At 42.6% G+C, this 13,187-nt stretch overlaps 1 long non-coding RNA gene across 1 annotated transcript in view; it reads right to left on the reverse strand.

Moving 5' to 3' along the window:
• The window catches only part of LOC129626854 (uncharacterized), a 45,782-nt gene extending 41,320 nt beyond the window's left edge, over positions 1-4,462 (reverse strand). Inside the window, exons 1-2 of the long non-coding RNA XR_008702258.1 lie at positions 4,343-4,462; positions 1,460-1,581 (exon numbers count right to left, since the gene is read on the reverse strand). This is a non-coding gene — a long non-coding RNA (uncharacterized LOC129626854). The remainder of the gene's footprint in view (positions 1-1,459; positions 1,582-4,342) is intronic.
• Between the last annotated feature and the right edge of the window lie 8,725 nt (positions 4,463-13,187).

The following is a 13,187-nucleotide window of genomic DNA, read 5'->3' on the forward strand; positions in this document are numbered from 1 at the left end:
TTGATATTATGTATAAAATAGATAACTAATGAGAACCTACTATATAGTACAGGGAACTCTACTCAGTGTTCTGTGGTGACCTAAATGGGAGGAAATCCAGAAAAGACAGGATAAATGTATACATATGGCTGATTCACTTTCCTATACAGTAGAAACTAACACAACATTGTAAAGCAACTATACTCCAATAAAAGTTAATTTCAAAATGAAATATCCAGGTTCTGGAGGAAAAAAAAAAAAGCATCAGTAGGGCACCAATAGGCTCCCTCTAAGAGAACTTCCTAGGAAATGTGAATTTGGAGAGGTATTTTGATACTGAATAATAGCAGTACTACCTTTCTGGGAAATGTAATTTCATATAAACAGCATTTTGCAAGCAGAAGGAAGTCATATATATATAGAAAACACACCACCATATACACGCTTCTGAAGTGAAAATGAAATCTCATTTGCCAAATGTCACTGTGTTAAAAGACACTTTCTTCATCATAGCTACTGATCGTTAAATATCTGAACAGCAGCACAATATGACTCTCGACACACATTAACCATCTAAACCTAACAACTCTCCTGTGAGATGGGTAATTATTACAAGAATGTTCTCAGATCACAACGAGGAGACTGAGGTGCCCCCAGTCAGAGCCCCGCAGCTGGTGGACCGCAGAGCCATGATTCAGACCCAGGTCTTTCTGACTCCGAGCTCATGCTTTTTCCGCTGTTCTATGCCATCTCCTCAAAGCCCATAATTAAGCAAAATAATATGCTCTTCACAAATGAAAAGATCTCAAGCACAAGAGTGATGAGACAACATTCGGTTGATGGGCTTCCAAATGTGCGGCGGATCCTTTTTCTGGAAACCGCATTTGGCTTCAGGGGCCTCAAGTCCAGACAGTTTTGGTGACGTAAGTCAAGGTCTCCGTGGCAGTTGGCCTTGAGTCTGAAATAGCTCTGAGCCCTCCTGTCCCGGGCGTCTCCCCTGAACCACCCCCTCCCCCGCAACCCCCCGCCCCAACTCCCACCAAGCTCAGACCTGCCGCAGGACTTGCGAGTGGCTGAGGAGACAAGCTCGTGGGGTTGGAGACAAGGTACATTGTGATCTTCTTCCTCATGCCAGTAACTATTTCCAATGCTCTCACTCTCTCCAGAGCTTATTCTCAGCTCCGTAGGGCTTCATGTTTGTTTGTTTTGCTTTCAGCTCTAAAAAGGACTCTTACCAGCAGTTAAAGACTTTAACAAAATTATTTGTCACTTAGAGCAATCCAGAGGGTGACTGAAAAGGAATGACGGACACTCTGCAAGGTGATGCTAGAGACCGGATTTTAAGTGTAAACTGCTGTGGTGTCTCCCCACTCTCATTCCTATCCACTTTGTTTGAGTCAAAGAGTGGCTTCCCTCAGGTCTGAAAGTCAGTCAGCACACAGTACACCCAGGGCTCTCATCACATGCAACTCAATCTTACCATGGAGTCCTCGTAATTCTGCAGGTGTGGTTTCTCTGCGTGTTGCCATCTCCCCTCAGTCTTCCTTGGTCCAGGTCTTGTCTTCCTGGGGACCTTATCCTTTTCCTACCAAGGTTTGGTTTCTGTTAAAAGGAAGCAATAAAAAGTAGTGAAAGGGGGCAATGGAATTAAAGTCCAAAGAACTCAGGCTCTGTTTACTTCCCTTTTCCCTCACATAGATGGGGTGGCTATGGACTCTTTTTCTCATATTATAAAGCAGAGATCAGGCAATACTTGTCCTACATATCTCACAGACCTTTAGTAAGGATCAGAGAAAAAAGTAGATGAAAAAGAACTCAATAAATTAAAGGTAAATTCACTGGCCACTCATGTGATTAGAGATTGTGCTTTAATAGAGCTCCCTTTAAAAGAGGGAGGCAGAACTGGAAGTGAAGTATTATATGACGTGAGGTGGTGAAGAAATGTACAGACTGTCACTGGGGCCTGGAGGAAGGAACTTGGTTGATGTCTGGGGACATGGGTGCCAGGTTCTAGAACAAATCCAGAGAGGAAGTCAGATTTAAGCTTGGCCACGAAGGCTGAATGCTCTTTTCTGAGAAAGCAAAGGAGCAGAGGGCATTTCAGAAGACCAGCACATACAAAAAGCCTCATGTGTTAATATATATTTTGTATCCTAAGTGCCAGGGATGGGGGTGGACAACAACTACTTTGAAGCAGAAAGTGAAATAAGAAGACCTTTTTTACTTTTTTAAGGGTGAAACATACAGCATTTTGCTTAATTTTTTGACTCTGTATATATTTTGACTTTAGATTTTGTTAGAGCAACATATTGTGAAACATTTAAATTCAAATAACTAGTGTCCTTTTTCCCATTTTCTTTTTTAACTGAGGTATACTGTATTAGGCCAAGAGGCACATGAAAATATGCTCATCATCACTAATTACTAATATTGTGCTGTGCTCAGTTGCTCAGTCGTGTCCAACTCTTTGTGATGCCATGGACTGTAGCCCACTGTGCTCCTCTGTCCGTGGAATTTTCCAGGCAAGAATACTAGAATGGGTTGCCATTTCCTACTCTGGTTATTAATATTTAGTGAAATGCAAATCAAAACCACACTGAGGTATCACTTCAGACTGGTCAGAATGGCAATCATCAAAAAAACCTATAAACAATAAATGCTAGAGAGGATGTGGAGAAAAGAGAACCCTGCTACCCTGTTGGTGCGAATGTAAATTCATACAACCACTATGAAGAACAGTATAGAGGTTCCTTAAAAAAAAAATGGGAAAAAAAAGAAGCATTTTAAAAATATTTCAGGGGCAGAAGGGTGAGGGAAACATGAGAAAATTTAACTGCTATTGTGATTATCATGAGCTATTATCACATGAACCTTAATAGAGACTGAATAATGACTGGTCCAGGGTTGGGTTATCCACCGCACAAAGGAAAGAAAGTGACTCCTGGAGCAAGACCGGGAAGGGAAAGAGACATTGGTCCTCATTTCAAGATAAGGTGATACTCCTGAGTAGGAAAAAGCTTCCCTTCTAAGGCGGTAGAAAAGAAAATGAACCTGAGAATGCAAAATTGACCTCTGAGCCTGAAGTCATAGGAGTCTAGATGGTTCAAGGACACTCTTCTGAATGTGCAGGGAGGATACCTTCTGACCCAGAAAGACGGTCACCAGTAGGAATGCAAGGAGGCACTTGGAAGGGACCCCAGAAGAAGAATGCACTTGGTTGTATTATGTCTGGGCCTTTGTATTAAATAGCAGTTGTACTTTCCCAGATTTTAATCCCCTTCAGTTATCCCTGAGACATCAGCCATGTCATGGAAACCTTATCAACTGGTCTCAGCTGTGCTGTAGTGAAATAAAAATGAAGCTCGTCCAAACTGGGATCATAACAATACAGAGAGAAGTGGTGAGAATAATGCTGAGCATTTATTGAGAATTTTCTATGGGCCAGGAATGAAGTGTTAGGAGCTTAAGGGGATTACCTTATTTTCTCAAAATCTTGAGATTATAGAACTCTAATTATTCTCATTTTACAGGGAAGAAATTTAAGGTTTAGACTGGTTAAATAACTTGCCCAAATCACACATCTGAGATGTGGGGTTCTGTCTCTAGAGACAATTGTCTTTGCTACTACTCTTTATACTTCCCAGATGAGGTTCACAAGGGGGCTGGAGGCTTCAGTCCAAGGATGTGGTGGCCACAGCCAGCATGGAGTGGGTGGTGTCATGGGGAACTGAGATGGAGCAGCCATTGGGGTCTATTGCTGAATGATGGAAGGGCAGGCAATGACCCACATAAACACTGGAAATGAGAGAAGACAAGGCTGGGGGCTTCTCTGAGAACCAGTAGAAAGATCAGGGGGCCTTAAAATAAAGACCAAGTACCTGTTCATAATAATGAATAACATCAAGGGAGGAAACTGCAGCCTAACCTATGTGACTATCTTTTATGCCTATAAGACAGTGAGGACTGAGGGGCATCCAGGTTGTCATTACATGACAATGAGTAAGTGAACAAAGAAAAAGAGGCTATTAAGCAATGATGAACTGGCCCATAATCAAATTTCAAACTTGAAAATTTCTAAGAAAAGACTCTATTCTATATAGGTCTAAACAAATTTCACACTGAGAGCATGCTGTTTTCAGAGCTCTCTGACTTTATCTGCTGTTCTATTATCAACTCCACTGTTACTAATGGATTTTCTAGCTGAACTCAATATTTGGTGGTGTGAAGAAGAAACTGGTGGCAGCATCAGAAATTCCCTTAAAGGTAAATAACAACAAGGTCTACCCTAGAGGCCTCACAGTTATGACATTGCCTTCCAGACCAGTCCCAAGGGGCCATAGGTGTCTCAGCCAAGGAGTCTTACTCTCTCATGGTGAAGCTTCTCCATTTCCACCATCCCTGTAGAAAGTTCCACTGTTCACAGATGAATCCACCATTAGCCTGTCTACAAATCAGGCAACATAACTGAATGTTAAGAGTGGTGCCACTCAAACTGTGAGAATGCAGATCATTGGCAAAAGAAGCATCTGGAAGCTTATTAGAAATGCAGACTGTCAGGCCCCACCCAAGACATGATGAATCAGAATCTCCATTTTAACAAGATCCCAGGTAATTCGTGTGCATGGTAAAATTAAGAAGCAGAACTTAAGATTGCCTGAGACCTTTAGGGACTTCCCTGGTGGTCCAGTGGCTAAGACTCCATGCTCGCAATTCAGGGAGTCCGGGTTCAATCCCTGGTCAGGGAACTAGATCCCACGTGCTGCAACTGAGAGAGTTAATTCTTAGGTAGGTTGATAAGAAGTCTGGGGTCCCTGAGAAGGAGAAAAGGGTCTGAGACTCTCAAGGAGGAGAAAAGGACAAACTTTTTTCTACATTCCTTAGTCTTGGTCACATAATTTTTTTTTTTTTCCTTTAAGCCCAGAGCTGATGATTACACAACAAAACAAGTCATCTTAAACTCGGTAGATTCTCTGGAGAAGGAAATGGCAACCCACTCCAGTACTCTTGCCTGGAAAATCCCATGGATGGAAGAGCCTGGTAGCCTACAGTCTGTGGGGTCACCAAGAGTTGGACACGACTGAGTGACTTCACCTTCACCTTCACCTTCAAGGATTATATAACAACAATGTATCCTGCTTGAGGACTGTTTCTCCTTCTTAGGAACCTTCTGACTAATCCTGATATCTTTGGGAGTGAGTCTGGTAAGATCTTTCTATTACTAGTTCAAATCCTGTCATCTTAAAATGTAAATTGTGGGAGTGGGTCTGGTAAGACCTTTACAACCTTGAGACATTCTTTTGATTTACTGTAATAACCAATTGAAAAAGTGTATAGCTCCCTTGCTAAGACTACTGAGAGGGGCACTGTCTGTCCCCCTTCTGATGTCTATGTCAGAAGCTTTTTCTGTCCTTCTGCCACACAAAAGCTCTGAGTAATCAAGCCTGGTCCCTGATCTTCAAGCTGAATCTTCTTCAGAGATCACGAATCTGACATCATTCACCATTAAAGATCCTGCATGCTGCAACAAAGATCAAAGATCCCACATGCCGCAACTAAGAGCCAACACAGCCAAAGAAAGAAAGAAAAAAGATTGCTTGCCGTCTTTAACTATCAGACACCACATAGGATATAGTATCCATGTTATATTAACTCAAGTAAGAGTTGGTGCCTCCCAATCAAGTAATGAATCTATTAACTATTCACTTCTTCATGTGTCCCTGACTCTGCTAAGCACTGTTGTGAAATAAACAAAATCCCCCAAAGCAAGAACAGCAACAACAAAAGGCCAAGATAAGATTCCTGTTTTGCATACTTAATTCTGCTGGAGAAAGAAAACCTGCATATGCTTAGAATGACCTTTCCAGAAAGTTAAATCAGACTCTGTCACTGCCCTGCACAAAATAACTAGGGTTCCCCATGGCCAACTAGATGAAATCTAGACTCCTGCAGAGCATAAGAAGCCTGTTAGCAGCTTGGTGTACACCTTCCTCCCAGCTTTCTCCATGGTCACATCTCTCCCCCAATGCTTTGCTTCTGTCACTGAACTTGGCGAGGGAATGTGTTGCCCCTCTAGTGTATTTCTATTATCAGTTCTTTTTATGACCGTCTCATGGGAACAATATGGGCTTCCCTAGTGGCTCAGACGGTAAAGCGTCTCTCTGCAATGCAGGAGACCCGGGTTTGATCCCTGGGTTGGGAAGATCCCCTGGAGAAGGAAATGTATTCTTCAGTATTCTTGCCTGGAAAATCCCATGGACCCAGAGCCTGGTAGGCTACCGTCCATGGGGGCGCAAAGAGTCGGACACGACTGAGAAACTTCACTTTCACTTTCTTTCACTTTCATGGGTACAAAGGCATCCAGTAAATGTCCAGTTGGAAGAAATGAAAATGGCTTAGGAAACAGCTATACGTCAATGATGCAACAGATCAGCATCACAGCCTCCAATTCAGGCACACCTAAAAGCCCTGGCCCATGCTTAAGCCCTAGGCTTATCTGATAGCTCAGTTGGTAAAGAATCTGCCTGCAATGCAGGAGACCCAAGTTCGATTCCTGGTTTGGGAATGTTAGGTAGGTAGAATAGGGAAAAGGAGTCCAAAATGGCGGTGGCTAAAAGACAAGGAAGGTCTGAGGACCAGAATGAAGACTTCAGGCAGGACAAACAGAACAAACAGCACTCCTGGCTAAGCCCAATTTGCATAGGGCAGGCCCAGGTGGAGGAAAAAACATATAAAAGGAAGAGCCAAAGCGCTTTCTCTCAGACTCTCTCTCCCACGTGCGCACACGCTCTCACTCGCACTCGTGCATGCGCTCTCACGCAGGCTCTCTCGCTCTCTCTCTCTCTCTCTCCCCCTACGCACTCCTCCACTCTCTTCTCTTCGAGTCTTGGATTCTCCTGCTATCTTCTAAATAAAATGGAGCTGTAACACTGATTTGCCTAAGAGCTGTAGCACGGTTTGTCCAAGACCTCAGAGCTGTGATGCGCCGAGGGCTTTAATGTCTGTCGCTCCAATTCTTTGTTGTGACAAGACAAAGAACCAAGGAACATACACTCGCGTGACAGGAAGATCCCCTAGAGAAGGGAAAAGCTACCCACTCCAGTATTCTGGCCTGGAGAATTCCATGGATTGTATAGTCTATGGGGTTGCAAGGAGTCAGAGCCAGCTGAGTGACTTTCACATGTAAGTGCCCTAATCTTTTGCCCTGAGGCTTCTCCCAGGAATCATCTGACCTGCCTGTGAAGTTTGGTGGGTGCTGGAGGCTCAATTCTCTTCTTGGGATATTCTTCCAAACCTCCTTCATTTAGGAGACACCTACACATGGTTTGTATTTCGCTTCCGAGGTGACATCCTTTTTCAAATTATTTCCCCAATTAAGTTGTTACAGGGCTTCTCTGGTGGCTCAGAGGTTAAAGAGTCTGCCTGCAATGCAGGAGACCTGGGTTCGATCCCTGGGTCGGGAAGATCCCCTGGAGAAGGAAATGGCAACCCACTCCAGTATTCTTGCCTGGAGAATCCCATGGACAGAGGAGCCTGGTGGGCTACAGTCCACGGGGTGGCAAAGAGTTGGCACGACTGAGGGACTTCACTTGTTACAGAATATACAGAGTTCCCTGTGCTACAGAGTAGGTCCTTGGTGCCTATCCATTTTAAACATAACAGTGTGTAACATGTCAGTCCCCAACTCCCTAACTATCCCTTCCCCGCTTCCCCTCCCCATTCCCCCTTCCCGTAGCTGTTTTGTTCTCTAAGCCTGTGAGTCTGTTTCTGTTTTGCAGTTTGAAAAATAATAAACACATGTATATGTATAACAGAATCACTTTGTTATACAGTTGAAACTAACACAACATTGTTAATTGATTATATTCCAATATAAAATAAAAAGTAAAAAAAAATGTGACATCCTCTAGGAAGCTTCTTTCCTTCCCAAGACTGAGTTGGACTTTCCCATCTCTGTGTTCTGACTTTGTGCTTATCTCTGTCTTAGATCTTATCTGGTTGATTGTTTATCTTTGCTTGCCTGTCTCTCCCATCTGATAATCACTTTATCTAGGACAGTCTTGTCTTCTAACGAAGGAATAGAATCATGCCTGTATTTTCAGTGTTCTGCAAATACCTGGCACAAAATAGACCAGGGCTTCCCAACCCCTTTGAACTTATCATCATATCCAACCACATATCACCCAAAAATCCATATGCCTGCGCTTCCTCTCCCAATTCCTGTTTCCATAATTCTAGGATACGAACCAGGTTTCCATATCTTTCATATGCTCCACAGATAATTCTGATATGCAACCAAGATTTAGAAACAGTGCAGTAAGCCCCTTGTACCATTTGTTAGTAAAGGAATTATTCATCCTCTACCCCTAGGCATGATCCATTGCTTTTCTAGATAAACCTGAGGCATCTCCCTGACATACTCTGATTGGTTGAATTGCCATGGTCCTTTCTGGCTAGATATTAGTTCAGTTCAGTCCTTCAGTCCTGTCTGATTCTTTGCGACACCATGGACTGCAGCACACCTGACCTCCATGTTCATCACCAACTCCCAGAGCTTACTCAAACCCAAGTCCATCAAGTCTGTAATGCCATCCAACAATCTCTCTTCTGTTGTCCCCTTTTCCTCCTGCTTTCAATCTTTCACAGCATCAGGGTCTTTTCCAAGGAGTCAGTTCTTCCCATCAGGTGGCCAAAGTATTGGAGTTTCAGCTTCAGCGTGAGTCCTTCCAATGAATATTCAGGACTGATTTCCTTTAGGATGGACTGATTGGATCTCCTTGCTGTCCAAGGGACTCGCAAGACTCTTCTCCAACACCACAGTTCAAAAGCGTCAATTCTTCAGTGCTCAGCATGCTTTATGGTCCAACTCTCACATCCTACATGACTACTGGAAAAACCATAGCTTTGACTAGATAGACCTTTGCCAGCAAAGTAATGTCTCTGCTTTTTAATATGTTATCTGGGTTGGTTATAGCTTTTCCTCCAAGGAGCAAGCGTCTTTTAATTTCATGGCTGCAGTCACCACCTGCATTGATTTTGGAGACGAGGAAAATAAAGTCTCTCACTTTTTCCATTGTTTCGTCATCTATTTGCCATGAAGTGATGGGGCTGAATGCCATGATCTTAGTTTTCTGAATGCTGAGTTGTAAGCCAGCTTTTTCACTCTCCTCTTTCACTTTCATTAAGAGGCTCTTTCATTCCTCTTCACTTTCTGCCATACGAGTGGTGTTATCTGCATATTTCTGCCGGTTATTGATATTTCTCCCAGCAATCTTGATTCCAGCTTGTGCTTCATCCAGCACAGCATTTTGCATGATGTACTCTGCATATAAGTTAAATAAGGTCGGTGACAATATACAGCTTTGATGTACTCCTTTCCTAATTTAGAACCAGTCTGTTTTTCTATGTCTGGTTCTAACTGTTGCTTCTTGACCAGGAGGGAGGTAAGGTGGTCTGGTATTCCCATCTCTTTCAGAATTTTCCACAGTTTCTTGTGATCCACACAGTCAAAGGCATTGGTGTACTCAATAAAGAAGAAATAAATGTTTTTCTGGAATTCTCTTGCTTTCTTTATGATATAATGGATATTGGCAATTTGATTTCTGGTTCCTCTGCCTTTTCTAAATCCAGCTTGAACATCTGGAATTTCATGGTTCATGTACTGTTGAAGCCTTGCTTGGAGAATTTTGAGCATTACTTTACTAGTGTATAAGATGAGTGCAATTATGTGTAGTTTGAGCATTCTTTGGCATTGCCCTTCTTTGGGATTGGGATGAAAACTGACCTTTTCCAGTCCTGTGGCCACTGCTGAGTTTTCCAGATTTGCTGGCATATTGAGTGCAGCACTTTCACAGCATCATCTTTCAGGATTTGAAATAGCTCAACTGGAATTCCATCACCTCCACTAGCTTTGTTGGTAGTGATGCCTCCACTTGACTTCACATTCCAAGATGTCTCATTCTATTTGAGTGATCACATAATCCTGGTTATCTGGGTCATGAATATCTTTTTTGTATAGTTCTTCTGTGTTCTTGCCTTCTCTTCTTAATATCTTCTGCTTCTATCAAGTCCATACCATTTCTGTCCTTTATTGAGCCCATTTTTGCATGAAATGTTCCCTTGGTATCTCTAATTTTCTTGAAGAGCTCTCTAGTCTTTCCCATTCTATTGTTTCCTATATTTCTTTACATTGATACAGGAAGGCTTTCTTATCTCTCCTTGCTATTCTTTGGAACTCTGCATTCAAATGGGTATATCTTTCCTTTTCTCCTTTGCTTCTTGCTTCTCTTCTTTCTCAGGTATTTTTAAGGCCTCCTCAGACAAGCATTTTGCCTTTTTGCCTTTCTTTTTCTTGGGGATGGTCTTGATCACTGCTTCCTGTACAATGTCACAAACTTCTGTCCATAGTTCTTCAGGCACTCTGTCTAGCATATCTAATCCTTTGAATTTATTGTTATGTCCACTGTATAATCATAAGGGATTTCATTTAGGTCATACCTGAATGGTCTAGTGGTTTTCCCTACTTTCCTCAATCTAAGTCTGAATTTGGCAATAAGGAGTTCATGATCTGAACCACAGTCAGCTCCAAGTCTCTTTTTTGCTGACTGTATAGAGCATCTCCATCTTTGGCTGCAAAGAATATAATCACTCTGATTTCTGTATTGACCAACTCGTGATGTCCATGTGTAGAGTCTTCTCTTGTGTTGTTGGAAGAGAGTGTGTGCTATGACTAGTGCATTCTGTTGGCAAAACTCTGTTAGCCTTTGCCATGCTTTGGTTTGTACTCCGAGGCTAAATTTGCCTGTTACTCCAGGTATCTCTTGACTTCCTACTTTTGCATTACAGTCCCCTATGATGAAAAGGACATCTTTTTGAGGTGTTAGTTCTGGAAGGTTTTGTAGGTCTTCATAGAACCATTCAATTTCAACCTCTTCAGCATTAGTGGTTGGGGCATAGACTTGGATTACTGTGATATTGAATGGGTTGCCTTGGAAACAAACAGAAATCACTCTGTCATTTTTGAGATTGCACCCAAGTACTGCATTTCAGACTCTTTTGTTAACTATGAGGGCTACTCCATTTCTTCTAAGGAATTCTTGCCCACAGTAGTAGATATAATGGTCATCTGAAATAGATTCGCCCACTCCAGTCCATTTTATTGCACTGATTCCTAAAATTTCGATTTTCACTCTTGCCATCCATCTCCTGTTTAACCACTTCTAATTTACCTTGATTCATGGAGCTAACATTCCAGGTTCCTATGCAATATTGGTCTTTACAGCATTGGACTTTACTTCAATCACCAGTCACATCCACGCCTGGGCATTGCTTTTGCTTTGGCTCCATCTCTTCATTCTTTCTGGAGTTATTTCTCCACTCTTCTCCAGTAGCATATTGGGAACCTACCAACCTGGGGAGTTCATCTTTCAGTGTCCTATCTTTTTGCCTTTTCATACTGTTCATGGGGTTCTCAAGGCAAGAATACTGAAGTGGTTTGCCATTCCTTATCCAGTGGACCACGTTTTGTCAGAACTCTGCACCATGACCCATCCATCTTGGGTGGTCCTACAGAGTATGGCTCATAGTTTCACTGAGTTAGACAAAGTTGTGGTCCATGTCATCAGTTGATTAGTTTTCTGTGATTGTGGTTTTCATTCTGTATGCCTTCTGAGGGATAAGGATAAGAGGCTTATGGAAGCTTTATGATGGGATAGACTGACTGTGGGGGAAACTGGGTCTTGTTCTGATGGGTAGGGCCATGCTCAGTAAATCTTTAACCCATTTTGTCTTGATGGGCAGGGATCTGTTCCCTACCTGTTGTTTGATCTGGAGACCAGTCTACGGTGGAGGTAGTGAAGATAATAACCTGGAGAAATATCAATAACCTCAGATATGCAGATGACGCCACCCTTATGGCAGAAACTGAAGAAGAACTAAAGAGCCTCTTGATGAAAGTGAAAGAAGAGAGTGAAAAAGTTGGCTTAAAGCTCAACATTCAGAAAACTAAGATCTTGGCATCCAGTCCCATCACTTCATGGCAAATAGATGGGGAAACAATGGAAACAGTGAGAGACTTTATTTTTGGGGGCTCAAAAATCACTGCAGATGGTGACTGCAGCCATGAAATTAAAAGACGCTTGCTCCTTGGAAGAAAAGCTATGACCAACCTAGACAGCATATTAAAAAGCAGAGACATTACTTTGCTGACAAAGGTCCATCTAGTCAAAGCTATGGTTTTTCCAGTAGTCATGTATGGATGTAACAGTTGGACAATAGAGAAAGCTGAGCACCGAAGAACTGGTGCTTTTCAACTGTGGTTCTTCTGTGTATTCTTGCCACCTCTTCTTAATATCTTCTGCTTCCCTGCTTATTTAACTTATATGCAGAGTACATCATGAGAAACACTGGACTGGAAGAAGCACAAGCTGGAATCAAGATTGCCAGGAGAAATATCAATAACCTCAGATATGCAGATGAGACCACCCTTATGGCAGAAAGTGAAGAGGAACTAAAGAGCCTCTTGATGAAAATGAAAGAAGAGAGTGAAAAAGTTGGCTTAAAGCTCAACATTCAGAAAACTAAGATCATGGCATCTGGTCCCATCATTTCATGGGAAATAGATGGGGAAACAGTGGAAACAGTGTCAGACTTTATTTTGGGGGGCTCCAAAATCACTGCAGATGGTGATTTCAGCCATGAAATTAAAAGACACTTACTCCTTGGAAGGAAAGTTATGACCAACCTAGATAACATATTCAAAAGCAGCAACATTACTTGGCCAACAAAGGTCCGTCTAGTCAAGGCTATGGTTTTTCCAGTGGTCATGTATGGATATGAGAGTTGGACTGTGAAGAAAGCTGACTGAAGAATTGATGCTTTTGAACTGCGGTGTTGGAGAAGAGTCTTGCGAGTCCCTTGGACTGCAAGGAGATTCAACCAGTCCATCCTAAAGGAAATCAGTCCTGAATATTCATTGGAAGGATTGATGCTGAAGCTGAAACTTCCATACTTTGGCCACCTGATGCAAAGAACTGACTCCTTGGAAAGGACCCTGATGCTGAGGAAGACTGAAGGCAGGAGGAGAAGGGGACAACAGAGGATGAGATGGTTGGATGGCATCACCAACTTGATGGGCATGAGTTTGAGTAAGCTCTGGGGGTTGGTGATGGACAGTGAAGCCTGGTGTGCTGCTGTCCATGGGATCCCAAAGA

This window comes from Bubalus kerabau, chromosome 14 (genome assembly GCF_029407905.1).
Source record: "Bubalus kerabau isolate K-KA32 ecotype Philippines breed swamp buffalo chromosome 14, PCC_UOA_SB_1v2, whole genome shotgun sequence".
Lineage (NCBI taxonomy): Eukaryota > Metazoa > Chordata > Mammalia > Artiodactyla > Bovidae > Bubalus > Bubalus kerabau.